General features: G+C 41.8%; 1 protein-coding gene across 3 annotated transcripts in view; it reads left to right on the top strand.

Moving 5' to 3' along the window:
- The window catches only part of PLXNA2 (plexin A2), a 533,025-nt gene that overhangs the window by 202,580 nt on the left and 303,512 nt on the right, over nt 1-26,933 (top strand). The gene's annotated exons all lie outside the window — the stretch shown is intronic.

Genomic DNA, 26,933 nt, shown 5'->3' with positions numbered 1-26,933 from the left:
ATGGTAAAAGGTCTGGATTCCATGCTCTACGATGAGCAGCTTAGGAAACTTGTTTTTTTTAGTTTTTTTTAATTTTTTATTGTATCATTTGAATATTTCATTTTATATTAATGCTTTTCTTCATTTGTTTTCAAACAATACATTTTCCCCTTTTTCCCCTCCCCCTATATTTTTTCATAGTTTTTTTCAAACAAACAGCAGTAAGTTCATTCTTTGTAATCTTTTCTCCCATTTCTCCTCATGGACTCCAGCTTCTTTCATCCAGTCCGCGTATATGGTCGCTTAGGAAACTTGGTGTGCTTAATCTGGATAAGAGAAGGTTGACATGATAGCCATGGTTAAATATATGAAAGGATGTCATATTGAAGATGGAGCAGGCTTGTTTTTCTGCTGATCCAGAGATCTGAACAAAGAGTAATGGGTTCAAGATACAGGAAAAGAGATTTCACCTAAATATGAGGAAGAACTTCTTGGTTGTTCTTCCGCATTAGCAATTTTAGCATTAGCCACTTGTTTCTTCTTCTTGCTTATGGATGCTTAAGTGCCCTATAGAAAGGATAACAACAATACAAATAATAGTAGTAAACCATATGTATTGAACAACATGAAGACCTTCCTCTCATATAGTTGGTGCTAGCTTCTGCAAGTAGGGGAAAGTGAAGAGTTGAGCTTTGATTAAAGGAAGCTCTTACATGCAGCACTGTACAGCTCTTGTGCTATTGCATAAGGCCTGACAAGCAAGGAAACTGAATTTTCTCAGTGTTATCCAAGCTTCAACATCTTGCACCTGGGACTGCTTGCCTTACAGGTTGATTTGCCCAGACTCCTCTGGGACAGCATGTTTAACTTTATTTCTGGTGCACTGATAGCATGGGAGGAGTTGTTACATATTTGTTATTGCAGATTAATGCCCTTATTATTGAAGTTCTGTCATCAAGCCAGAAGGCTCCAGTTGCAATCAATGTCTTGTTCTTGATGCCTCCCCAGTGTGGGAAAACTGAACTTGGAGGCAGGGGATTAGTTTACCTTGTTCAATGCGGTGATTGGTATCAGCTGCTACGTGACTTTATTGGAGTTTTTGCATTTAAAAATTAGGCCATTCTCTGCAGATTAACTGATTATTACAAGGGCTAGTGTGCTGAATGTTTTTGGGCTTCAATATAGTAAAATAAGGAGCATGTCATCATTGATAATTTTAGGTCCCTAGAGATTCAATATGTACCCATCAAAGCAAAATAAGGTGTTTTTTTCTCTCCACTCATTTGATTAACCATATCAGCCCACTATTCCAATAGAACTATCCATCTAAGTTAAGAGACAGAGCTTTGAAAAGAAATCTGATTTGGTTCTAGCAGTGTGTAAAAGCACACAACCTGGCATTCACTCAATCAAAATTAAAACAATGCTTTGACTGTTAATGTAAATTAGGACAGGGTTTGTAACTATGACTTATTTGCTGTTTGCTGTGAGATCCATCGAAGCCTCAACTGAGACACTGGATGTCAGAAGCACTATAAAAAATTGAACTACAGATCTATGGAGGTTTGCTCCTGTGGAAAAGCTCAGAAAGTGTTTGAATGCCAGAAAGAGGGCTCAGGTCTCTGTGAGGTATGGAGAGAGACCTTTTGCTCCTTGTGGGCTTTATATTAGCTTTATATTCATAAAATTCTGCTTCTGGAAATTCTAGTTCCAGAAACTGGATTCTTGTAGTGTTAGGACATTAATTCTTTAGTTATACTATGTATGTGTTGCTTTTCCAATAGTAGGTTGCAACAGTGCCATAGGTAATTTTAAGAGAAAATGTAAAAGTTCAAAACCTAGAAAGATTACGAACACACAGAGCTGCTAAATATACATATTGATAGAATTAGTTCTAGTGCAAAGAGCTTGTGAGGTCCCCACCAGGTTTCACAGTTCTCCCTACTCTCCCTCACCCCAATAATTTCCAACCCCATAAAAGTTTTTTTTCCCCAAGGTCATGGAACCTGAATGGAATAATAGCAGCATAGTTAGGAGGCTGCTGTTCGGAAGGGACTCAATTGCTTCCGTCTGCTTCTACTATCAGCAGAGCTCCACTCACAATAGAGGCAGGAAGAATGGATTTCACCCCCTCCCTCCTAAAACCTCTAGACCTATGTGACTGTTTCTCTGTGTAGATTCCATGACTTTGGAAATAAAATTTCTCAAGGCTGGAAATGGCTGCTTTGCTGTAAGTGCTTTTTGCTGATGGATCATGGATTGCACATGTGCTACATCATCTCTGGATATAAAAAGGGTTTTGGAGCCCACTTCATCTGTCACATTTCACCCAGGCTAAACTGGATCCAACTGCCCCACATAGTAATATGAGGAGATTCAGACAGAGTTAAAAGCAGGATAAGACATCCAGTGAACAATACAAATAGGTTTGCACTACAGAAATAAAAAAATAAACAGAAATCTCAAAGGTGAAACAAAGCATGAGCCCAATTTGAAGCATGCTTACAGTGTTAGGTGGCAATACAGAGGCTTCCAAATCCATTTTGTTCTGTGATGTCATGTAAAGTCTTTTATCGATATGCAATAAACTGATCAACTTTTGTATATTCTGTAACTGCCCACTTAATTAATCCATTTTAATTATTATTAATTCAAGATCAGATATGTTAAGGAATTGTACCAATTGCTTAGTTAATGTCATATTCTAATCTTGATTACTCAAGATAAATTTCTTAAAAGTGTTAGGCTCGGATGACCTGTGAGGTTGAGAAAGTGATCATAAAGTTCATTTCAGTTCCATAATTCTATAATTGTGTGGATTCTGGCCTGATAATTGTGCACAACTCAAGGTACATGGATAGAACTGAGAGGAGTATGATGTCTCTCTTTTGCCTCTCCTTAAGTTTTCATTAAGGTACATTCAGAGAAATCCTCCTTAATACATTTTCTTTGGTTTGTACCCAAGAACATAGAAAGTTAAGCCATCAAAATAAATCTCAAGTGATTCATGATTGTATAGATAGTTAGCCCTTAATTAATATGCTCATCTAATACATGCTTTACTGACTCTTGCGCATTGTTGTTTGTACCCTTTACAACTTGGAGGAACACATATGAAATTTGAATTGCAGTAAGATGATAGCATGACTTCATTTTCTCTCAGCCTGACATTTTTCAAATCTGGCGTTTTAATATGGGGGGTTCTAAAATTCACAGCTGGGCTTCCAATTAAAGTGGCTAAATTCTCCAAAGCATCGAGCATCTGTCGCTCTTGCTGTCTGAAATCAGTCAGAGCTTCCTCAGCTCTAAAGCTCTGGGAACCTGGCCACTTTTATTCACAGGCCTAAATGTAGATTCTAGAGCCCAGCTTTAGACAGAAAAGTTTTTGAGAGGGAAAATTGGCCTGGGAAAATCAGTACTCTTTGTGTGTGTGAATTTGCAAAGTTAGAGGTGCAGATGGGGGGGGAAAAGTTGCCCATGTTGGCACCCACTGTTGTTGGCAATGTTCATTTTTTTCTCCCAATTCTGTTGCTACCCCAGCAGGAAAATGATGGCAGTCTTTTTGTATGGACGAGGCCAGCAATTCTGCACTTCATGAGATGTCAGACCTGTTACAGTCAGGAAATCATTCAGTGCTATTTAGGAAAACAAATTGACAAGCAGAGTGGGAAGGGGAGAGAAAGAGAATGGGGTTGTTTCTGTGTGAAACCACTGAACCGCATACTTGTATTTTCCTAGCCAGCTAGACCTGAAAGATTATTAAAACAATTTTTTCTGCCTGATGTTGGCAATGAGGGAGCTAATTACACTGGATAAGGGTTTTCTGTTTAATTACATGAAAAATGTGATGCAGCTAATGATCAAGAAGCTTCCGAGATACAAAAGGAACACTCTTTTGTTTTTGCATTGGTTGGCCAGATAGGTGGACTAGATGTAAAGGATAGGCTCTTGTTCCTTTATGAGTTGTTTAGAAGAGGGAATTTTGGCTGGTATAGCCTGTTGTACAAGTCCAAAATGCTGCAGCTTCAGAAATTCTTTCTTATTTTATCTTATTTACCTCCTAAGGTAACAAGACCTCTGTCTGTCTTTCTCATTTGGCTGTTCTAGATATAGGAGCTTATTAGATTCATAAGCAGCACTATGGAGACCAAATGCAAAGGAAGTCAGGTATATGTACGAAAGGATGTGCTTTTTTTTTTTTGCAATACAATGTCTCTTGGGATGCAAAGATAAGGGAAGCTACACCTATTGAAATGTCATGTTCTACATAGCAGCACAGTGCTGTTCTTCTTGGCATCTGGTCATCCTAAGTTACATACCTTGTTCATGTGACTGGCCTTTATTTTTGGACAGACTCTAAAAATCTGAGATAACCAGGACAGATGGACTGGGAACAGACAAACAGGTCTGGGATGAAATCTGAGTGGAAACAGGCTTACAAATGATAGAGAAAGCAAGGAAAAGGGTATGGAATAAAACTGACTACATTGTGTCTAGATTGGAGTCCAATAGCATATTATTATTATGTTTGATATCACTTATTAGTATTATTGGTTGATTTCACAGCTGCCAGTTCTTCAGCTGGTTGTTGGCCTTCATTACTATTTGAGCCTCACCCAGATCCCTAGGAAGTTGTAATGTATTGGCACAATATTCATGTGGATCCCAGTAGGGCTGCCTTCTGAATCTGAGATCAAGGAGGATCAAGATTGGTAGCCATAGATTGACTTCTCCTCCATAAATCTGTCCAAGCCCTTTTTAAAGCTATCCAGGTTAGTGGCCATCACCACCTCCTGTGGCAGCATATTCCAAACACCAATCACACGTTGCGTGAAGAAGTGTTTCCTTTTATTAGTCCTAATTCTTCCCCCCAGCATTTTCAATGAATGCCCCCTGGTTCTAGTATTGTGAGAAAGAGAGAAAAAATTCTCTCTGTCAACATTTTCTACCCCATGCATAATTTTATAGACTTCAATCATATCCCCCCTCAGACGTCTCCTCTCCAAACTAAAGAGTCCCAAACGCTGCAGCCTCTCCTCATAAGGAAGGTGCTCCAATCCTTCAATCATCCTCGTAGTGAACAGTAGTAGTGAAACAAAAATCTGTCTTTCTTTTCACCCAATAAAAGATCTGAGAAGTCAGGAAGTTAAAAATATTCTAGAAATAAATAACTAAATATATACATATATACAGAAATAGTTAAAATTAAGGATATTCATATTTGTAGATATAGTTAAATGAGTAATGAATTAAAGGAAGTAGATATTAACTTCTCTCTGGTGTTATAAGAAAGTAAGGGGACAGTAAATGTGATGAAGTTAAAATTTTGAAGTTATTCGTGAACTGATTTACATAGATTACCAGGTATTGTACTAACTCTTTTTTCCTGTTATTGTTATGTTTTCAATCTTTATTTACCTTAATAAGTATTAATAGCAGAAGAATATATGTTTAAGGCACACACACACACACACACACACACTTTTTTTCCTGTACTTTTTAAAATGCATTTAAAATAAAGATGATTTTAAATTTAAAAAGGAAATTAAAAATATTCAAAACTGGGCCAATATTAACCTCAAATATATGATTTTCAGACATTACCCTTAATTTAGATATGTAGCCATAGGCAGTTGGGCTACATCAGCAATTGCCACCTAGGCTAAGGTGACCAGATTTTTACTATTGAAAAGCGGGGCAGCCGCGCGCGCGCGCATCCGCATGAGCACACTGCCTTTTGCGGTGGCGCTCCCCGGTCAGGAAACAGGGAAGCGCCCCAGAAGGCACTGCGGCAGCGGGGAGTGCTCCCTCACACTGCTAATTCTTGACTGCCTTCTGGGGCTTCCCTGCTGCCGTGCACTGGGTTGATGGTTTTAATGATTTTTCTACAATAACTCCCCAAAGCAGGCAGCTGCAATTGGGTTTGCCACTTGGGAAAGGACAAGGCCATTTCAGAACTAGGGAATTTGTGCTGGGCAATCCTGGGAATAAGGAAAATGCTGCATACCAAAAAAAAAACCACCCCTGTGATAAACGATGGTTGCCTGCTATGCGCTCAAATAAGCATTGCTCCAAGTGGGTTGACTTTGTCTCAGGAGCCATGACTTTCAGAGCTAGCTAAATGCCTCATCACTGCTCATCACTTCTTTTTGGAATATTTACTTCCTGTTTTCAGGGACAATGTCAAAGCCAGTGAGGCCTTGCGGGACACATTGCGCAAAAGCGTGAGTGTCCCGCGAAAATCGAGACGGCTGGTCACCTTAACCTAGGTTCCCCTGCAACAGCATTTGCAAATAAACAGGAAAACAGATTTAGTTTTCAAAGCAAGCCTATCATAGTTTACATTCCAGTAGTTTAGAAACATTTTAAAATGCATGCACTTCATATGTTCATGACAATAAAACACAGATAATTCTGTACAGCAGTTAGATTCAGGTTCAGTTGCATCTTAGAGACCAACAAGGCTCATCTCTCCAAATATCTGGTAGTTTCATCTGTCAGGTGAGGTTTTCCAACATTACATTTTGATCCTTGACAGTAACTTGTCTTGCAATTTTCTGTAGAGATGAATTACCCCGAGCAAATGACTCAAACTGGATCTATTGCTAAACAGGATTGTGAGTAGCTATTTATTCCATGTTGCCTGGTCATTCAACCAAGCGGAGCAGTTCAGCCAGTGCTGCTGTCTTCTCATCTGTGAAAGCTGTTACTGTGAAGCAGTGATCTTCTGGGAGAAAAAATGACACTAAGGGTCAGTGGGTTTATTCCTGTTGCTAGGCAAGGGGAGGTATGAGTGGACAATACACACAAGGTTTTCTGAAGAGACCTGCTAGATAAAAATGTCATACCAATCCAGATGGGGGGGGGGGAGAGCGAGGGCTCTTTCTGCACAGAACAAATAAAATATCTTACAGACGTTTTAAAAAGATCCATTTTCACATTTTTTGTCTGCATAACATGGACAAATAAAGTGCTGGGAGGGAAAATAATTATTTTTCTTACCTCACGCCCAGGTCTTACTTTCAGTTTCCACTGTGCTGCTTGTGCCCACCCTTTTCTGCCCTCTTCAGGAGGCTCCGCTCTGCCTCCAGTTGAAGAATGTTCCCATGAAGCTTCCCATGCTTGCTGCTCATCCATGTATCCTCTCACTGTATAAAGTGATCCCACACATGTGTCTTTTTTCCCTTTTTTGATTTTAAATGAGATATCTTTGAAGCTATGACATCATGATTCTCTTATTGTGATGTTGTAGCACTGAAGATTTTTCATTTAAAACAAAAAAGAGGGAAAAATGAGACATGCATGGGATTGTAAAAAAAACTAACTTTATTAATGAACTTTATACACTGAAGGGATGTGCAGATGAGTTGAAAGCAAAGGAAACTCTGTGGGAACATTCTGCAAATGGAAGCAGCATGGTGTCTCCTGTTCCTGAAGAGGGGCAGAAAACGGCAGGTGTGAGCTGTGGGGATACTGAAAGTGAGAGTTTTAAAATGCTTCAAAATTGGACCCGTTGAATTTTTTTCCAAACTCTTTTCCCCAGTTCAGAATTTAGATATCTTGATTGGCATGCAACCATTTTCCTATTATCTCTCTCTTTTTTCCTGGTTTGCAAGATGTAAGATTCCTGACCCTAGAGATCATAAAAGTGTGCACATATGGATTAAAATGTCATTGGTATCTGTAGTACTTGGTGGGGGAAAATGGAAGCCCAAAGAAGTATTAGCACATTTTGAATTGCTTACCAGAGGTCCAATAGGACAAATGTTGGTATTAAGAGCAGTCCAATGGGAAGGATGAAAATTCAATAGCAAAATCCTCCTTTTTGTCATCATCAAATTCTACCAGGGAAAAGAGTTTCCAACCTACGGATGTGGTTTGGAGACCAGAGGTGATCACCAGAGGTGACAGAGGTGAGCAAAAGATGGATTCCATAGCATTATACTCCACTGAGGTCCTTCAGCTTCCTAAACTTCACCCCCCAGGCTCCACCTCCAAATCGCCAGGATTTTCCAATGCATTGTTTGAAATCCTACCTAGTAACCCAAAGAACATATGTGAGGATCATAATGTCCAGCTCTGCATCCACTTGTTAATGCTGGGCTATGCGTTATTGGTACTGTAATATCTGGTTTGGGCATATTTTTGTTTTTAAGGTGCAGATGTTCTTAGCTGCTCTTCTCATTTTAGGCAACATTAATTAAGTAGACGAAAACTGAGGGTGTTCCCAGCCAATTTTAGTTGGCTCCCTGAGCCCTTTAGCCTGGAAATGCCCTTCTCCCCATCAAAAAGGGTAATGCAGCTCATTGGGTGCTGGGCACTGTGCTGCAAACCTCTGTGGAGGCAGCGAAGCTTTGCTGTGCCTGGGTGCTGCAAATCTACCCCACCCCCCCAGGATTGGGCTGCCTGTGTTGACTAAAGATTTAGCACATTTAGGCTGCATTCCTAAGGATACTTTCCTGTCCTTGCATGACATGAGACTTTCGTCTAAGATTTGCTTAATATTTCTCCTTAGAGTTTTATGTTAGTAGATTTTTAACATGTTTCTTACATTAAAATTGTTATATTAAGATCTAAAGCTTGGCTGAGACTAAAATGGAATTATATTCTTTCCCCATTTGATCGCCTTAAGAATCCGGAAGCTGTGCAAGAGAAATGGTAGAAATGGCACAAGTTAGTAAAACACTCTTAAAATATTTAAGGAGACAAAAATCTTTCCTTTTTGTTGCGTCAATTATGCAGAACTTTAAGCGAATAGCTTGAATGTTATACGTTCTTTTAAATATATCGACTGCAATGGCGAACTTAGCTCTGAGGCTGCTTCAGAGCTTCTGTGTGTGTGCCCATGTGAAAGGATACTTCTCCTGTGTTCTTAGCAGGGCTGCTGGAGACACCATGCAGGGCAACTCATTCATCTCTTCTTTTTGTACTCTGAACCTCTTTAACATCGCATTTACTTCTTATCTCCTTTGCCAGGCCTCAGCTGCAGTTGCTGCCATAAGGAGCAGTCTGATGGGCAGTGATGCATACCACACACCCCCTTTTCCCCCCTTCACTGTAGCTGAAGGGACAAAACTAGATGAATTTTCTCTGCTCCATTCAGTTGTTAGGATGAATGTATGTATTTGTCACAATTGTGTCTTTCCTGCAAATTGCACAGAGTTGCACATTGCACATTTTTATTCCATTTTCCCCTCGCAATACCATTAGGTGACAGATTAGGCAGAGAGAGAGGGATAGGGGCCCTTCCTCACAAATCCCTCAAACATTTCTAAAATGTTTACAACCCCCCCCCCTTAACAATGATGTATGTCTGCACTCACTTCATTAAAACAATTCCTTGACACCATTATGTGACCCCCCCCTTTTTTTTTTAGTTCAGGGTTTTTAGTTCAGGGTTTTAGTTCAGTGCTTCTCAGCCTCGTAGTGCATTCTGCACTCCTTGTATAATTGATGCTTTGAAGATTCCCCCCCCCCCCAAATAAAGAAGACAAAACAGATAAAAGTTGCAAATAAACAAGAAAAGGGGAACTGAATGAGCTAAAAAAAATGGCTCCAAGAAGGAAGTTTGGGGAGGCAGAGAAGCATGGGAAGCGTAGTCAGTAGTTCACTCAGCAACTGAAGACATTTTCAAAACGTTTCAGTCAGATAATCACTTTAAAAGAGGATTCACTTAAAACATTTTGAGGCTGGAAATAAAACATTTGAAGGTAAAAACAATCTGGAACTCCATAGAAGAAACATTTCCTGCCTCAAAACCTCAAAACTTTTCCATTTGTCTTTTAGCAATCAGACAGTAGTTTGCATGCAGCAAGATGTTCATTGAAAACATCTAATTTTTATTTCAGACACATCTGTTCAGTGGTGATATTATGGCTACTCTCAATGCTAGTGTGGACAGTGTAGAATTGTATTATGAGTCTGGGGAAAAAAGTGAATGGATTTATGCATACAGTGAGAAGACCTTCAAACAGTTCACAGAAAACACAATAAACAGGATACCCATTTTGTTTCCTTCCTAAACATAATGTTTATTTCACCGAAGTGCCAAATTGAGAATATAAGAAGCACCTTCATTGTGCCCTGTGTTCAGTGTGTATTAACATCTGTACTTTGTGACAGGATGTTCATTTTGAATAATGGCCAACAAATGGCATTTTTGCACTAACCAACATGCAAAAATATCTGAGGCTGATTATGCACAAGGTGCCTGCCACACTGTCAGGATGAATATCCGTCACAAGTTTTCTTGTATAAATGTATTTCCTTGAACCCTGTTTTCACTTCTCATTCTCTCTGTGGCAAGGGACACCACTTCTAGCATCACTTTAATTTGTTTCTCCTCCACAGCAGGGCAGATTTGCAAGTGAGCACAGCATTGCCCTGGTCATTTTCCCTCTGCCCACAGCCAGCCTACCTAGCTTCCTCTTTCCCACACCCTTTCACTGCCTTTTGCATCTTCACCCTCATCCCTCTTCCATGTTGCCAGCACCTTCCTGCTTCCTACTCATTCTGCTGGCATTTTTGGGTAAGCAGCAAACGAAAATCAACGTAAATAAGCTCAACCTCATGGGCTTAGTCAAAACACACTGACCTCTAAATTATCATATTGACATATCCAAATCTCAATATAATAATAACAGAGAGTGTTTGTATTGGATAGATCTAATACAGGAATTTCAAAATAACAAGCCTCACTCTTCTGTGGCAGCAGCAGTGGCAGTGGCAGGAAGTGTGTGTGTGTGGTGGAGAGGGGAGGGGGAGAAAATATAAGCTCTAGGACATGTTTCCCTTTTTCAGCAGTGTGTGGTCCATGGAATTGCTTTGTCTATTTCATTTGAGAGGGGGAATTATTTTTTGCAAAGGGCTACAATATCGATATAACTGTTATAACAGCTATATTGATATAACAGTAATTTAAAGTCTTTTACAAAACCAGCAGTTTTGTGTGATGAGATCTGTGCCTTTAAGAGTGAGTTGATGGGTGGAGTTAAGAGAAAAAGCAGGAAAAGCAGACTAGGGAAAATTCAGCTAATAAGCTGCACAGTGAGTGCCTCTTCATGTATAAACAGAGAAATGCAAGGAGACCCTGTTACAACCCCACTGCACAGTGAAGAGCCACAAGGTACGTGTTCCATGCATAATATGCCAAATATGTTGATAATTTGAGAGTAGGTACTAAGTAGACCCAAGGATAATCCAGTTGCATGTGCTGGTTTGCTGTTTTTTGCAACTCTGGCTTAAAAAGTCTGTCTGGAAAATTCATAAGCAGCCCCCCACCATAAAATATATGCAATGCCCCCCCTATGGTCAAAAGCTGTTAGTTATGCAAATTGCATGCCCTGACAATTTCCTGTAACAAACAGTAGATAGCAATTCCTTGTAACTTGCAGCCTAGTAACAACCCAGCAGCCCATAAAGCAAAATATCTGTGGATTCATATAAGACGTTGATAACCAATTTGAGTCTTTGGCGATGCTGATCTCCAACTTCTATATAACGGAAATGTTTTCACAGCCCAGCATAAGGAGTATTGCATATGCTGAATGCATGTCTTAGTCCATTTCAAGTGGCTATGTTACTGTAGATTTAAGTTATCATGTGCTAGAATGAAATCCTGTGTTTCCCTTAGTATGATGCTTGTCTGTGCCAGGACTCAGGAGAGATTATTTATAGCCGAATCCTAAACTGAGGCTCGCCTGTCTAAGCCCATTTACTTCAGTGGGTTTAGAAGTGTGTAACTCTGCTTATGATTTCACTGCCTTTCACATTCCTTGTCCACAAAAAAAGTGTCCTTGAAAATGTTTGGCCAAGGGCCAGACTTTGACCAATTCCAGTCCTTTCCAGTGTAACAGGCACTCCATTATTTTCTTTTTTGTACTTTTGTACTTGTGCAAAAAAAAAAAGTTGGTAGTTTAGCATTTTCAAAATAGAACGTTTTGAGGAAAATATAAAACATTTTCCAAATGTTTTGAGCAATAAGCCATGCAGACATCCTGCAGGAAATGTTTTGCTTTCAGACCGCAAAACACCATTGTGGTATTCATATCAACTTCCTCTTGACCTAATCTTTGCAGTTGTTCACCTGCACTATTTTTCTTTCCCTCCCTCGGCTGAGTCCTTTAACCAGTAGAGATGAAATGACAACCTGTTCATCCAGATCCTTCATCTTCCTTCCCAGAGCTCAAAATCCCTTATGATGCCCCTAAAGCTTGTGTGTACTGAAGCCAGATAGAAGCAAGTCACATGGAGATCAGTTATGTGGATTTAATGCCCTATTGTTACAGTAAAATATGAATGAAACTGAGCAACTAACCACAGCGGAGGTAGGATTAACACCTTCACGAACACTTCTTCTTCAGGAGTCTTTAATAATTATTCCTTCATGACTATGGGTTATTGTTTCAGCGTAGTTTGATGTAGTCTTTGAATTTAATTATATAATTTGTAATTGAGGTTAAGATGTTTTTTATACCAAAAAAGTGGATTTAAAATGTTGTAATAAATAATTTCACTGGTAATTATGTGGAAGCATCAGTTTGTAGATTGTAGCATTGGGCTGGTTTGCGAATCACATTTGCCTTGGCAAGAATTCTGTGCTCCAACACTAATATGTGGAGAAGGTTACCACATAGATTCAGCGTTGGCTTGGACCGACAGCAGCATTTCTGCGAATATAAGGAAGTTCACACAGAGTGCAAATTTCTTCCCTCTGCCCTCTCACTGCAACTCGAGATGCCCCCCCCCCCCATTCTGCTTCTAGGGTGCAGCCTGACAGGGAACATGTTGAAGTCACTCTTCCTGAGCAGAAACCCTTCTGCCCATAGAAACAGTGATCTACATCCAAGCCTTAGTGTTGGAAATTTCTACACTCCCTAACCATTTCTGATAACTGCTGAAAATGACATATTCAGCTATTTAAATATAAATAGACTGCATTCTTGGCATTCAGACAATATTCAAAACAGTGCATTTGGCAACAATGAGACAGTCTAACAGCCCAATCCAGGCTGCGCCAGCATCCGCTCCAAAGGGCTTCCCTGCAGAGGAGCCCAAAAAACCAAAAACAAGCTACCTGTGACCAGGAATCTCCTGTGGGGATAACAAAGATACCCCATGAAAAATGGGGTATATTTCAAAGCTGACCCCACCATTGCATGGGGGTTGGGCAGGCAGTAGAAGCCGACTAAGGTCAACTCCAGTCCCTGGCCTTCCCTCAAATGCCCCGGCCACACCAATGCAGTGTTTTGCACCAGCAGGCCTGGGCAGGAATGGCAGCTTCCAGTTTGGTTGCCACAGAGCTGCACAGAGTCCCCCGCCAGGATAAATACCCACCCTTGAAGCCGCACTTGCCCAGTGCATTTGCCCTCTGTATTGGGCTGTAAAAATATATAAAACACCCAAAGCTACATGATGGGAGAGATCCATTACTCCAGCTGTTTGGTTAGAGGCAATCAGATAGCTACATGCAATTTACCCAAAGAAACACTGCTGCCCATATTCTCCTTATGCTTCTTTGGTCTTGATTGTCTATTGTAAAAAGCCACACCCGTATCAGAACCCAGATTTTCTCACAAGCAGGCTAACGAGTGACTCATCCTGGTGTTCTATTTAAAAGCAAAAGTTCTTTGAAACGGGGAAAAGCCATAGCCACCTTCATCCATTTCCCTTATAGCATCAGCAGGAAAGGCAGAAGCATGGAGGAGATAGTTTAAGTTTTCTGTCCTCCTCTACAATTATCTTGGCATTTAGGGTCAGACTCTGAGCTTTCCTCTTGGGAGCTCCAGGCTGCTGAGCAGAGACTTTGAACATTTAGTTAACATTTCCAAAGATAGGGGTTGGGAGGCATGCGTGCGGCAGGGAGAGAGAGAAAGAAAGAAAGGGGAAAAAACACAGCCACACATTTTGACACAAGTATTGAACTTACAAAAGACTTGAGTCTATAAATAATGTGGGTCATAAATCCTTATAAAAATAAACCCTGTGGCTCCCTTTCTTTCTTTACTCTCAGCACTGAATACAGCACTGCACTCCCAACTGAACCTCATTAGCTCATTTCCCAGCTTCTCAGATCTGATTCCCAGCTCTCATTCTTTTACAGTCATGATCACCACCTCTTCTAAAGGGGCAGAGATCATTCACTGAGCATGGCTGAGCGTTTTCAGTACAGGCAAGCACACACACAGAGATCCATTCAACCTTGGGAGTGGGAAGAAGAAGAAGAGTTTGGATTTGTACCCCACCTTTATCTCCTGTAAAGAGACTCAAGATGTCTTACAAGCGTCTTTCCCTTTCTCTCCCCACAACAGACACCTTGTGAGGTAGGCGGGGCTGAGAGAGGTCCATAAGAACTATGACTATGTGGGGCCAGGACCACGTCTCTGGTCCTACACAGCTGAATTAGTTTAAGAAAAAAACTTAAAGTTAGAAAACACCCAAGAAGCAATTTTGAAACAGAAGATAAATTTACTGGACAGCATAAGTATCTGACCAGGGTGTCCCCTTAAGGGTAAGAGGCACACCCTTGATACAAAGGACCAATTTTTATAGACACAAAAATACAGAAAGTTACAGGAGGTTAACCCTCCCGGGTGGCTCTCGAAAGAGACACACCCAGCAGAGGAAGAACCTTAATTTTTATAGATGCAGAAATACAGATGTCACACAATCATCATCATCATCAGTTTCACGTATTAATCCATACCGCTTTCACGTGCTACAAGCATGTACCTTAAAAATCTCATTGGATAGAATCTGTCTCCTGGTCACAGTAAGACAGCCTCTTATTCTACGTATTACATTCCTTCTGTTACTCAAACTGCATGCTGTTAGTGCGTGCCCTCTATGCATATGAAAGGGCTGCCGTAAAGCTAGCCTCTGTCTCCAAGAAAAACCTGTTCTTTTAGTTTTCTCCCAGAGAGAGATATGTCCTTAAGGTATGCAGGATTCCTTAAGATCATAAAACTTTTCTGTTCCCCAGTTTGAAATGTTAAAACATTTAAAAGATTTAACTTACATTGATTCTAACAACAATTATACCTTCGATTCTAAGACAATAGAATTATGATCAAATACAAGTAAATGTGAATCACTCATTATCATTTCTGTGTTCATTTAACTATATAGAAAAACACTTTTTCCTTATTTAATTAATCACATTGATTTAGCTATCCCCCTATTGCTGGTTCTAACCCAGAAAAACAAGGTCATAAATTTATATGGCTTCTGTCTCACCTGTCGTTACAAGACCCTAAAGATGTTTATCTGTACTTGCCTGCATCTTCACTGAGAAGCTGGTAACATGCCTTTTTGACCTGCTGCAAACATGCAGGCTTCTGACCTGTTGCTTACAAGCAAACCTGCTGTCTCTTTACACAGAAACCATTTTGATTCTTCAAATCTTTGGTTCTAAACAGAATCCATATTTCTTGATTAAATACAAATTTATAGACATTCTGATCCATCTCCACAACTAGTCCAAGGCCACCCAGCAGAAATGTAGGAGCGCAGAAACACATCTGGTTACCAGATAAGCCTCTGCCACTCAGGTGGAGGAGTACAGAATCAAATCTGGTTCTCCAGAGATGGAAGAGATGGATCACCAGGTAATGTGAGGATAAGATGTGGGGGAAGAGGTCACAGGTTCTATAATTGCAAGTTGCATGTCTCTTGAATAAAAGACAGGAGTAAGAAGGAGGATGTGGCTCAGAATGGCTAGGCTTCAGATCAGAACAGACAGGCTTCTGGCTTCATGCTGTTTTGCTGGTTTGTTTATCTTGTGCCCAACAGTGTGAAGTAAAGGCTGAGATGTCAAGCTGGATTTACCATCAGCTCTCCATTGTTACTGCTCTGATTATGCATGGTGATTGTTGTGGTTTCAAATGGCTACTGTTCTATAATCTAACCCCCGGTGTCCCACCTACATGCTTATGCAGGACTACACAATCACATCAGTTTATAAAAAAGTCTGGTTAGTTCACAGCAAACACAGCCCATGTCCTAATCAAATTAAAGCAAAAAGGATTTTTGTATAAAATGGGTAATGATAGAAAACCACATGCCCCAGCTTGAAAAATATTTTTTCCTACTCTAGATATAAGATAAAGTTGTTTGACAATAGAGGAAGGACACTCTAGACATTATTTTTATTATTTCATAGATCTCATAGATAAGTCTCGGCATTGAAAAGAAGGGTGTGCATGCATATGATGTCTCATTCTATGATAACTAAAAAAGCTCTCTCTCTCTCTCTCTCTCTCTCTCACACACACACACACACACACACACACACACACACACACACACACACAGAGAGATTGTGATGACTGGGACTTTGATTTCCAGGGGGAGATTGGCAGGGGAGGAGCTTTTTAATTCTTCCCTATCCTCACAATATCTGTACTTCTGTGCTTCTTTTATTGCTGCTGAAAAAATCATAAATACTTGTAATTTGCCCTTGCTGTGATAAAAACAGCTTGGAGTCAGAGATTTGTGAAACAGATTGTTCCTTGAAAGAACAGATCCATTGTTTGGGGGAGCTTTGACTTGAACCCCTCTTACTGCTTCATCAGCATGTGGCAACTATAGCCAGGTGTGCCTTTTATCAGCTTCAACTAACTAGCTGTTGCCTTTCCTGGGCAGAAAAGATCTGGCCACTTTGGTGCATGCCCTGATTTCATCTAGATTAGATTGCTGCAGTCCTCTCTGCATGGGAACACCTTTAATAAGTGCTTGGAGTTTTCAGTTACTGCAGAATGCTACCCCTGGAATGTTGACCAGAATGGGTTGCAGAGACTATTTCACTCCAGTCTTGACCCATCTACACTGACTCTCAGGCCGTTTCCCCACTCACTGTTTGGTGCGGGGTACTCACGGCAAGTAACCCGGGGTTGCGGTGCAGTCCCCACTGCACCACTGGTGACAACGCAGCCACCCCGATTCTGCCGCTCTTCTAGCTCCTCAGCGCACGTCTTTTCTGCTCCTGCACGGAAGGGCGCCTTTTGGAAAACCCTGCGCAGAGCCTTTCCCCTCTTCTGGCTCTGGGCGTGGATTGACCTCCGCCCCCCCCCCCTTGGGTTGAGTCACTGGCGCTGCGGGCTGGAGAGCACTCAAGGGAAGAACGGTCGCGGGAGGGAGGGCGGGAGGGTGAAGGCTGACTGGGGTGGGGAGGCATTAACCCGCGCTCAAGAACACCCGTTTCTTATGAGCACTGTCTGCCTCTGCTTTCAATTGAAGTGGGAAATTGGCCTCAGTCTGTTTCTATGCACAATTCAAGGTGCTTGTGGTAACCTTCAAAGGTTTATCTGTTTTGGGACCAGCATACTTGAAGGGCAGAAAGGCGGCAGAGAAATTCTGTAAGGTGGTACAGAACTGATACAGAAATAAATAATAAAAACCTCATCCCTGTACCCTTCTCCCCCTGGAAAATCCATAAGAAAGAAATCTTTTTAATTATCACAGAACCACACATAATGCAAAGTTGTGGTGATTTGTATCTTATATTGAGCAATGAAGTCCTGGATAGGAATGGGGCAAATGACCATGTAGAGGTTGCAGCTGTGTATAAGTTCTTGTTTGTTTAAATAGCCTGAAACTTTGAAATAATACTTATCAGCCCTACTCAGGCTTCTGTATTCTCTCATCCTTTCCTCAGGATCCTTTCCCCCCAACCCACTGGCGTACTTGGGCCCAATTATTTTAACCATCCTGATTTTCCTCCCTTTCCCCCTTCTTTTAGTTTCCTAGCACAAAACTTGTGCCCGGTTTTGCCTATAAGGCTTGATGCAAGAGTTTGTAGGGTGGTTCTGTATATTGTTTCCTGAGAGAACTAGTGAGGAAATTCCTCAGTCATATGGAGGCCTCTTACACTTGAAGCCACCTTAGTAACAAACAACTGTATATCATGTGTGTTCTGAATGAGAAGCTTGCTTACAATTTTTTTCCTCCGTTAAGTCTCAATGTGGATTACAATGTTATGAAAATAATGCAATAAAGGAAATAGTATATATGAAGCTACAAGCCTTAATGAAGCTACAAGACTAAAATGTTTAATAAACCAATGGAATAAAAACAACATAATAAATACAATAAACAGTTCAATAAACTTTCTTTTATGAAAATGCCCTCCTGAACATTTCCATCATACACATTCCATAGGACAATAGAAGTATGGGAGTCTTCCTGACCTCCTCAGTAAGGCCATTCCACAAGTGGGAGCCACAGCAAGTAATGCTTGCTTGGTTCAGGCAGCTGCTGATGTCACCCATTTTTAGCATGGCATATTCAGAGGACCTTTCTCAAATGAGTACTTTTTGTTTTAATCCCTGATCTTTTTAAAGTACAGGAGTGTGGTGACCAGTGGGTTCCCAGTAGTAAGGATGTATGTATTTGTTTTTATAATTGAGACATGCATTTTGCATTTGGGTCTCTGTCTTGAACTGGAAGTAGTAATCAAGGAGGCTAGAATATGGATCAAGCTGGAACTGTCAGTCTTCTGCTGTGAGATTTTGAGTTGTCCTGGAAGTAAGCTGCATTGGAATAAATGGCATTGTACACAGTACAAACAATGTGAATTGCTGACTTTTTGTTTCTGGATAGTCTGTGAAGCTATAACATCACAATTAGAGAAGTTGCAATATGGGCACATTTGAGTCACCATAGCTTTGCAGACATACCCTTCAAAACAAAAAAAGGGAAAATGACATTTGTATGGGATAACTAGGCAAAACAAACATTATCTACTTTTTACATGGAAATCACATGTGGATGAGCTGCAAGCAGAGGAAACCTCCATGAAAAACCTTCACCAAATGGTGGAGGCATGAGAATCTCTGCAGCAGAACACAAAATGGAGGGCACAACTCTGAAATTGACCAGAGTTCTGTCAGCCAGTATGCAGGGCAAAAGAACCATTTTGTCTGACTGGTGTTCTCCATGCTGTGGGAACACAAAAAGCCAAAACAGATCTTTTAAAAACATCTACATAGAATCATAGAATCATAGGCCCTTTCCGCACACGCGCAGAAACAAGCCTCCACTGGCATAATTTATACCAGTGGAGGCTCAGGGACGTGCGAGCGGTCCCCACTTCCCCCCCAGCCGGAGAGGCGGCTCCGCATGGAGCCACCTCTTGGTCAGCCCCCTCCACTGACCTTCATGTCCAGCGTCGCTCTGGGGGGCTGCAGGAGCATGTTGCCCTCCGACCTCCAGCGTGGGTGGGTCTCTGCATCCCTCCAGCGTGGGTGGGTCTCTGCAGCCCTCCAGAGCGATGCTGGACATGAAGGTCAGTGTAGGCGATGGGGAAAGCGACGTATTCTGACAGGAGGATGCCGCTTTGCAACAACCTCGCTCGTTGAGCAAGGTTTAAAGCGGCACCTTCACGCCGCTTGCGGACAGCCAGGACAGTGCTGCTGCAATGCAGCAGTGCCTCCTGTGCAAATGGCAGCCCAGGGACAGCGTTTTTGCCATCCCTGGGCTGCTGTATTTCGCCTGTGCAGAAAGGGCCATAGAGTTGGAAGAGACCACAAGGGCTATCAAGTCCAATCCCCAGAGGCGTAGCTGGGCCAGTGTCCCACATTCTGAGTGGCTGTTGTTTTTGAGTAGCAGCTGCAAGATGGAAGCCTCTTAAGCCTGGTGTCCCACATTCTGATTGGCTGTTGTTTTTGAGTGGCTGCTTGAATGGACATCAGGCGGGGAGATCAGGTGGCTGGGCGGGAAAAATAAACTGGATCTTCTCCTGATTGGTTTTTGCATGGTAGCAAGCTCTAGCAGGCTCACCCCAGGATTTTTTAAAAAGAACCTCCCATTTCTACAGTTTCTATTATTTCCGGACCTGAGGTCTGACACATGGTCAACTTCTGAGTTTATGAATTTCCTTTTGCTTCTTGGCTACACATTGTAGTCTTTTTAAATGCTCTTTTTCCACCTTTCACATACAGTAGATTATCAGAGAGTGGTTCATGAATGACCTATTAATGACCTTTCAGAAATGAATCCACTCAGTGATGCCCTTGCAGTAACCAGTGGAGATGATGTACGCTAAGAATGGATTCATACCACTATAATTTAGGACTAAATTGTGGAAATGTGACTGAGATACTGAGATACAGGGGCCTCCAGGTAAAACAGTTAATTGGATACACTGATTTGAATTGAATATGCATGTAAAGAGTTGTTATTAATTTCCTCATACACATATCTATGATTTAAGGGGAACATGCTTAATAGGATTAATATTTCACTTTAATTTCAAAGAAGATATTTCCCACACAGAAGACAGGGTATTAAATCATATTGCTATTGCTTCTTAATGTACCAGAACACTGGATGAGGTGGAGAAACTGAGGCTGTTTCCGTACGAGAGGAATACAGCGACCCAGGGACGCTAAAAACAGAGTCCCTGGGGAGGGATTCACATGGCCACTGCTGCTGCATCGCAGCAGCAGTGGCCTCGCAACCCCCGAGCGGTGCAAAGCCACTTTTTCTGAACCTCGCTCCCTGGGCGAGGTTTTTCAGAAACAGAGGTTTCCAAACGCTGTCGCACGAACGGAAGCGGCTGGAAGGCGCCATTCCCTCCCTTTCCCGAATGCCTTATCTTCCCGCCGACCTGCCGGCGCGTCACCCAGGCCTGGGGACACGCCCCCCTGCCCTGAGACTCCAGAGCTGTCGCGCAGGGCAGGGAGGCATGTCCCCTGGCCTGGGCGACGCGCCGGAAGGTCGGAGGGAAGGGAAGGCATTTGGGTGACGGTGCAGCCTCCGCGCAGGCTGTGCCGTGTTCCCCACCTCTACCGGGACCGTTCGTGTCATGTACGCCAACGCACCCCCCGATCGTGGCCATGCGGAAACGGCCTGAGTTCCAACCATTGATGTGGTAGGATGTTATTGCTATCTTTGTGATACTGTCTACATAGCACCATTAGTGGATGCTGATTAGTAGCAGAGAAGGAAACTTAAGTTAAATTGTCACAAGTAGACTCCGAAGAGATCAGATTCCTGTACTTTGTAAAGCTCCATATCTGTATAGACAGAATGGGATAAGGTTAAGTATGGTCTCAGACTTCTGTGTTTATGTCACAGTTATTATCCTGTGGAATCATTAGTGCGTTTTTTTCTCCTCTCTTCTATAAGTGAATTTGGGCACTCCTGTCCTTTCCTATTATAAATAAATCAGCAGATGCAACCGAGACAACGGAAAGAACTTCATCATGTAACTTGCTATTAGTTTATTCTGTTAAATGCCACACAACATAATGAAGGCCACAAACTTTGATCACTTTGGTAAGGTAATTAGACAAATCCATGGAGGATGCAACTGGCACTGATTACTTGCCACAAGAGCCTCCAGGTTAAGAGGAAGCATTGTACTGAATACATTGTTTTTTATGGGAAGGAGTAATGGCAGAGGAGGACTGTTGCTTCGTCAGCCTGTTTGTGGGCTTTCTAGATATATCTGACTAGCTAGTGTGGAATACAGAATGCTAGACTTGACAGACTTTTGGTCTTTTACAGCAATGCTCTCTCTCTCTCTCTCTCTCTCTCTCTCTCTCTCTCTCTCTCTCTCTCTCTCTCTCTCTCTCTCTTTTTCTTTCTGCAGACAAGACATAGCTTACTTATGGTGACCCCATAAGGTTTTCAAGGTATTGCTTAGATTCTTAGAAACTGTGCTTGCTAGAGAGTGACATGGAGCTACATCACAGTAAAATTTCCAATGATACATGTTCAAGATAGGGCTGGCAAACCCCTGATCAGAGTGAAGCATCATCTACCTTGAGCTCCTGTTGCCTGCCACAGCTCCAAGAAGTGGCATGGGAATTTTTTTTTAAATCTCACCAGTGTCACAAGTATGATGATATCACCACCAGAGGAAACAGAAGCAGCAGCGGTAGCTCTAGGAATCGCCTGAAACTCTGTGGTAAAACCATAGCCTTTCCGTAATTCCTAGAGCCACTGCTGTCATTTCCAGGTTTTCCATTGAAGTGACTTCATCATGCTTATGATGCCTGGGACATTTGCTCACAGTTGCCTGCCTTTTTACTACATAAAGTACATGACTGAACTCAGCAATTCTTGCTAATTTAAGCAGTATATTGTTTTGCCTTTTAAAATTTTTTTTGAGAATTCAAGCCAGTTTTCATATTGAGTCTGTGAAGCTTCGAAGACAAGCCCTCTAAAATTAAAAAAGACAAAACTATATATTGATGAAATTGACAGGAAGAGCTGAGTTCAATTTGGTGCTTTATTCAGTACAAAGGCAGGCTGAGGTAGCTGCAATGTCTGCAAAGCAAATGTCTCGGGAGATCTTCACAAAATGGTGGGGGCAACAGAATAGGCAAGCAGCAAATTGTTGGTGGGGGGAAATGAAAATAAAAAGATTTACGTTGGATGGGGAAGAAATGCTGGGATGTTCTCTGCACGGTATTAGGGAAAGAATCCTCAACCCATCCTGGAGAAAGAAAATTGCTAGTTTAGTAATTTTAGAAAAAAAGAAGTTGGGAGGAAAAAAAACCTCGATCTAAACATGTTTTGGGGGAGAATGCTGTGCGGAGTTCCTCCCCAAAACACTTTTTATAATGTTATTTGTGCTGTGCAGAAAAGACCAATGAGAGCATTATAGGCTTTTTCTAGATTTTGCTGGGAATTAACACAACCACATCCCCCCACTGATGAAAGAGAGAGTGAGAGAAAAAAATGCATTTTAGGTGAATCAATATTTTTGATTGGCTAGTAAGTATGTCTTTTTTATCGGGAGAGAGAGAGAGAATAAGAAACAAAAGTAATTTCAAGCCAAACTTGCTTGTGAATGATAGAACAACGGTTTGATGGATGACTACTCTTTCTCACCTAGGGAGGCTCCAGTAGGAAAGGAAGTTATTTCCAGAAAACCTTAACACATATACAATGAGCTTTATCAATTAAACTTTGGGCTGGAGTCTACCCGCAAGTTGAAGCTGCTGAATATTTGCAGCTGCTGAATTGAACAGCATACGTTGAAAGTCATTGAAGACAGAAGTTCAGCTTTTTAAGATGCAAGGGGGTTGCTAAATCTATGTACCATTCCCCCTCCACTTTGGAACCTGTGAAAAAGAATCATGTGGAGTTAACAAAAGTAGATCTTGCCGTTTCAGAGCATGATATTTGGTATGCAAGGACTTATTCAGCTATTTTTCTGGCACCAAACACTTTGTCATGAGATTTTGTCGCACTGAAGAATTCATAATGAAAAAAGACAGGTAATTTAATCATGGAAAGTTCCCACAAAGAGTCTTTAACATCCTTTAATGAGAGCCTGCGGAGAGAAACGAGAAGGAGATGCAGACCCATCATAGCTTAGTTACAATGACAGTTGTGATGGTGAGTAAAATACTGAGTAGAAGAATTGGTACAATAAGCAAATGGGAGCTTCTGTGTTGTATCAGAGCCTTGAATGGATCAGACACTATCACCAGGGTGCTACTATGCAACATATATGTGACACAATATGGTATTTTGCTAATCTCTTAAGATAATGTAGAGCTTATGCCTGCAGTCGGCATTGTAGGGGTATTAGCCAGACAAATCTCCATGATGCCTTTGAAGAACTAAAAATTTTCAAATCAGAACGCATTCTGCTTGGTCACGTGCAACTGTTTTGCTGGCCTTGAATGCTCTGAGCTGGCACTGATATTTGGATTTGCAGATTATGTTGTTAGGCTCTTTTCAAGCTATATTTGCAAACACACATCAACAGTGAGGAAACAAGCTCCTTCCATCCCAGGAGACTGATCAGCATCACAGCTGAGTCCCAGGGCAGGACTTCTTCTCTATCCTTTTAGCTTGCGCTGTTCTACAGCTTTCTACCTTCCAAAGTTATGTCTTTTTCCATGCAATGTGGTCAGGTTTTAACAGAGCACTTGTTAAGTGGCTCAGTTCTTTCAGATTCTATTAGAATCTGATAAATGGTTAGTGGAGTGACCTTGTAACCAAGTTAATTAAAGAAGACATCTGCAATCAGATAACTTGGAGAGCCTTAGCCCCTGTAACTTACTTGTCCTGTGTCAGTGAACATATATTCTGTGCTGCGGTTCAGATCAGTAGCTATTTATTTGCCCTGACCTGATTGGCCTAGGCTAGCCTGATTCCATCAGATTTCAGAAGCGAAGTAGGGTCAGCCTTGGTTAGTACTTAGATAGGAGACCAATAAGGACTACCAGGGTTGCTACACAAAGGAAAGCAATGGCAAACAACCTTTGTTTTTCTCTTGCTTTGAAAATCCTATAGGGTTGCCTTAGGTTGATTGTGATTTGATGGCACTTCTCACACACACGCGTGCGCACACACACACACACACACACACGCACACACACACACACACACACAAACTGTGCCTCCTTTTCAAGTAGCAGAGGTAATAAATTTAATGCTGTAAGCAGTGCTGGATTTACCTGTGGCCTTGGGAGGCTGAAGTATAGGGTCTCAAAATCTAGGGGGCCTCCAACCAAGGTGTATTACATTTTTGACAAATTCCTGCTTATTCCACAAAATGTTTACAAAGTTCAGTCATGGGAAAAGTTTTTCAGTGTTAATTTTAACATTTATGCATTTTTTTCAATCACTATGGTATTTAACAATAGCATCTTTAGAGGAGTAATTATGAACTGCTGGATTTTAAATACTCACCATCATCCTCGGCTTTCCTCAGTTTTGTTTAAAACACTCTTCCATTTTCCTCTAGACATGAGGATGGGGGATTGGGAGGGGGCTCACAAGTGGAATAGCCTAGGCAGTGATAGCAAACTTTTTCAAGACTGAGTGCCCAAATTGCAACCCAAAGCCAACACGGAAATTTAACCTGAATATTGAGGTTTAGTTTAGAAAAAATGGCTGGCTCCGAGGCATGTGTTACTTGGGAGTAAGCTTGGTGATAGTCGGTGGCTTTGCTTTGAAGCAACCATGCAACTCTTCCAATGGGTGAATCACAACCCTGGGAGGGTTTACTCAGAAACAAGCCCCATTGCCAGTGACCAAGCTTACTCCCAGGTAAAGGATCGCACTTTAGTTCTTCACATGAAAATCAATGGGGTTTAACAGCTTACTCTAACAGGGTTACCTACATTGACGTAGGTTTCCCCAAAACTAGGTCTTAGGTTTAATGCTAATAATCGAGCCCAGCGACCCAGGCCAGCCAAGATGTGTGTGTGTGTGTGTGGGGGGGGGGGGGGGGGGTGACTCTGTTTTCATGTGCCCACAGAGAAGGCTCTGAGTGCCACCTCTAGCACCCATGCCAAAGGTTCACCACCATCCTCTCTTCATCTAAATTCAGCACTGACTGTAAGGCAGCAATAAAAAACGCAGCAGAGGAGGAGCAAATGCTCCCTGTCACTGTTGCTGCACCTTCCCAGCCCTTGAATCAGCAAAGGGAGGCCAGGCACAGAAACTGAGGAAACCTGTGAGTTATCCCTCCATACACTGAATAAAAGTGTGCCTAAGCAGCCTCTCCAGCATCAAAGAAAAATGGACATTTGATCTGATATACTATTACATTTTGATAGGAAAGAAATATAAAAGTTATATATAAAAATGGTGCCAGGGGAGCTAGAAGCTAGATACGATAGCAGCTAGATATAAGATACAAGTCACAGCATCTCTGACTTTGCTAACCCTTCTCAGAACTACCTATATTCCAGGTGTGGTCAGAACCTTATGGAGATTCCCTGACCTTCAGAAGGTCATGGAATAATAGACAGGAATGTGGTTGTTCATCAAAACTACTTGTTACAAGCCAGTTATGTACCAGGTGCTGTATATAATACAGTGAAAGATGAAAGTCTGATTTTAACAGATCGTAACAGAGAACTGGGAGCACCTCTTCCAAACTGCATGGAAGTATATACTGGGGATTCTGGGTTATTTGTTCAAGGAAGAGAAATAACGAAAGTGTCCTAACTGTAACTTCATGAAGAAATGCCGCTATCCCGGACCCAGCAACCCATTGCCAGCTGGCCTGTGAGGATTAATTAAATTACAATCAGACATTTTAATGGAAAGACTTTATAGTCTGTTGTCTTGGCAACAGCTTAAACAGCTGGTTTAATGATGAGCAGTGAAGGGGGCTGTTGCTGAGAGTGTGTATGCAGGGCTTGGGGACAGAGCAGCCTGCTTTCCTGAAAGTTACAGACTGAGAGGGAATGCATGGGGGGGGGGGGGGGCAGATATAGAATGAGCATGGCTCCTCTTGTTGTGTGGTGAAAAATACATGTTTTCTGTTTCATCTAGTCACATCTATGTTTTAAAACAAACAAACATCATTTTGTATTTCTTGCCAATCAGGAAAGTGAGTTGTGGGTGCATTATTCTGATTATCTGCATCTCCTCTTCATCCCCGGGAAATGCCACCTTCTCTAATATTTCCTTCTCAAGTTTTCATGCCAAATGCAAGAATCAGAAATTGTGTGACTGAGCAGCAAGATGGGATGGCCTGTGACAGCCAGGCATGAGGCTGCATGTAGCAAATGGCTCCTTTGTGACAGGAGCTTTTCCCCCCCCATTAAACCCTCCACCAAACCCATCTTCCTGCCATGACAGCGCATGCATGTGCTTTCAAGTATCCCTTCATCCACAGTAGTTTTATGGCCAGCAAGTCACAGCATCTCTGACCCTGAGTGCCACTGGGACATCAGACAGCTTTCTTGAGCCTTTGGTTCACATGACTGGTCTAATCTCTCAGCCTGATGGTTGCCAATATTTGCAGCGTGGTGTTATGTAGACACCATGTTGTAATCAAATGGCTATTCAAATATGCAAATCCTGATGGGGAAAATACAATGTAAATTGTTTTTTTATCCCTCCCCTTCTCTTCCCCAAGGCCATCAATTATTAACGTTTGGAAAGAGACTGGGATGTGTTCAAGCAGTTGTGTTTCCCACTGTGAGCAGTGAGGTCTCTTACAATCTGAGCAGTGTTTCTGCAGGGGGAGAGAT

Source organism: Sphaerodactylus townsendi, linkage group LG05 (assembly GCF_021028975.2).
Source record: "Sphaerodactylus townsendi isolate TG3544 linkage group LG05, MPM_Stown_v2.3, whole genome shotgun sequence".
In the NCBI taxonomy this organism is placed as follows: Eukaryota; Metazoa; Chordata; class Lepidosauria; order Squamata; family Sphaerodactylidae; genus Sphaerodactylus; species Sphaerodactylus townsendi.
The sequence above is the reverse complement of the archived record's forward strand: the minus strand, read 5'-3'. Positions and strand labels throughout refer to the sequence as shown.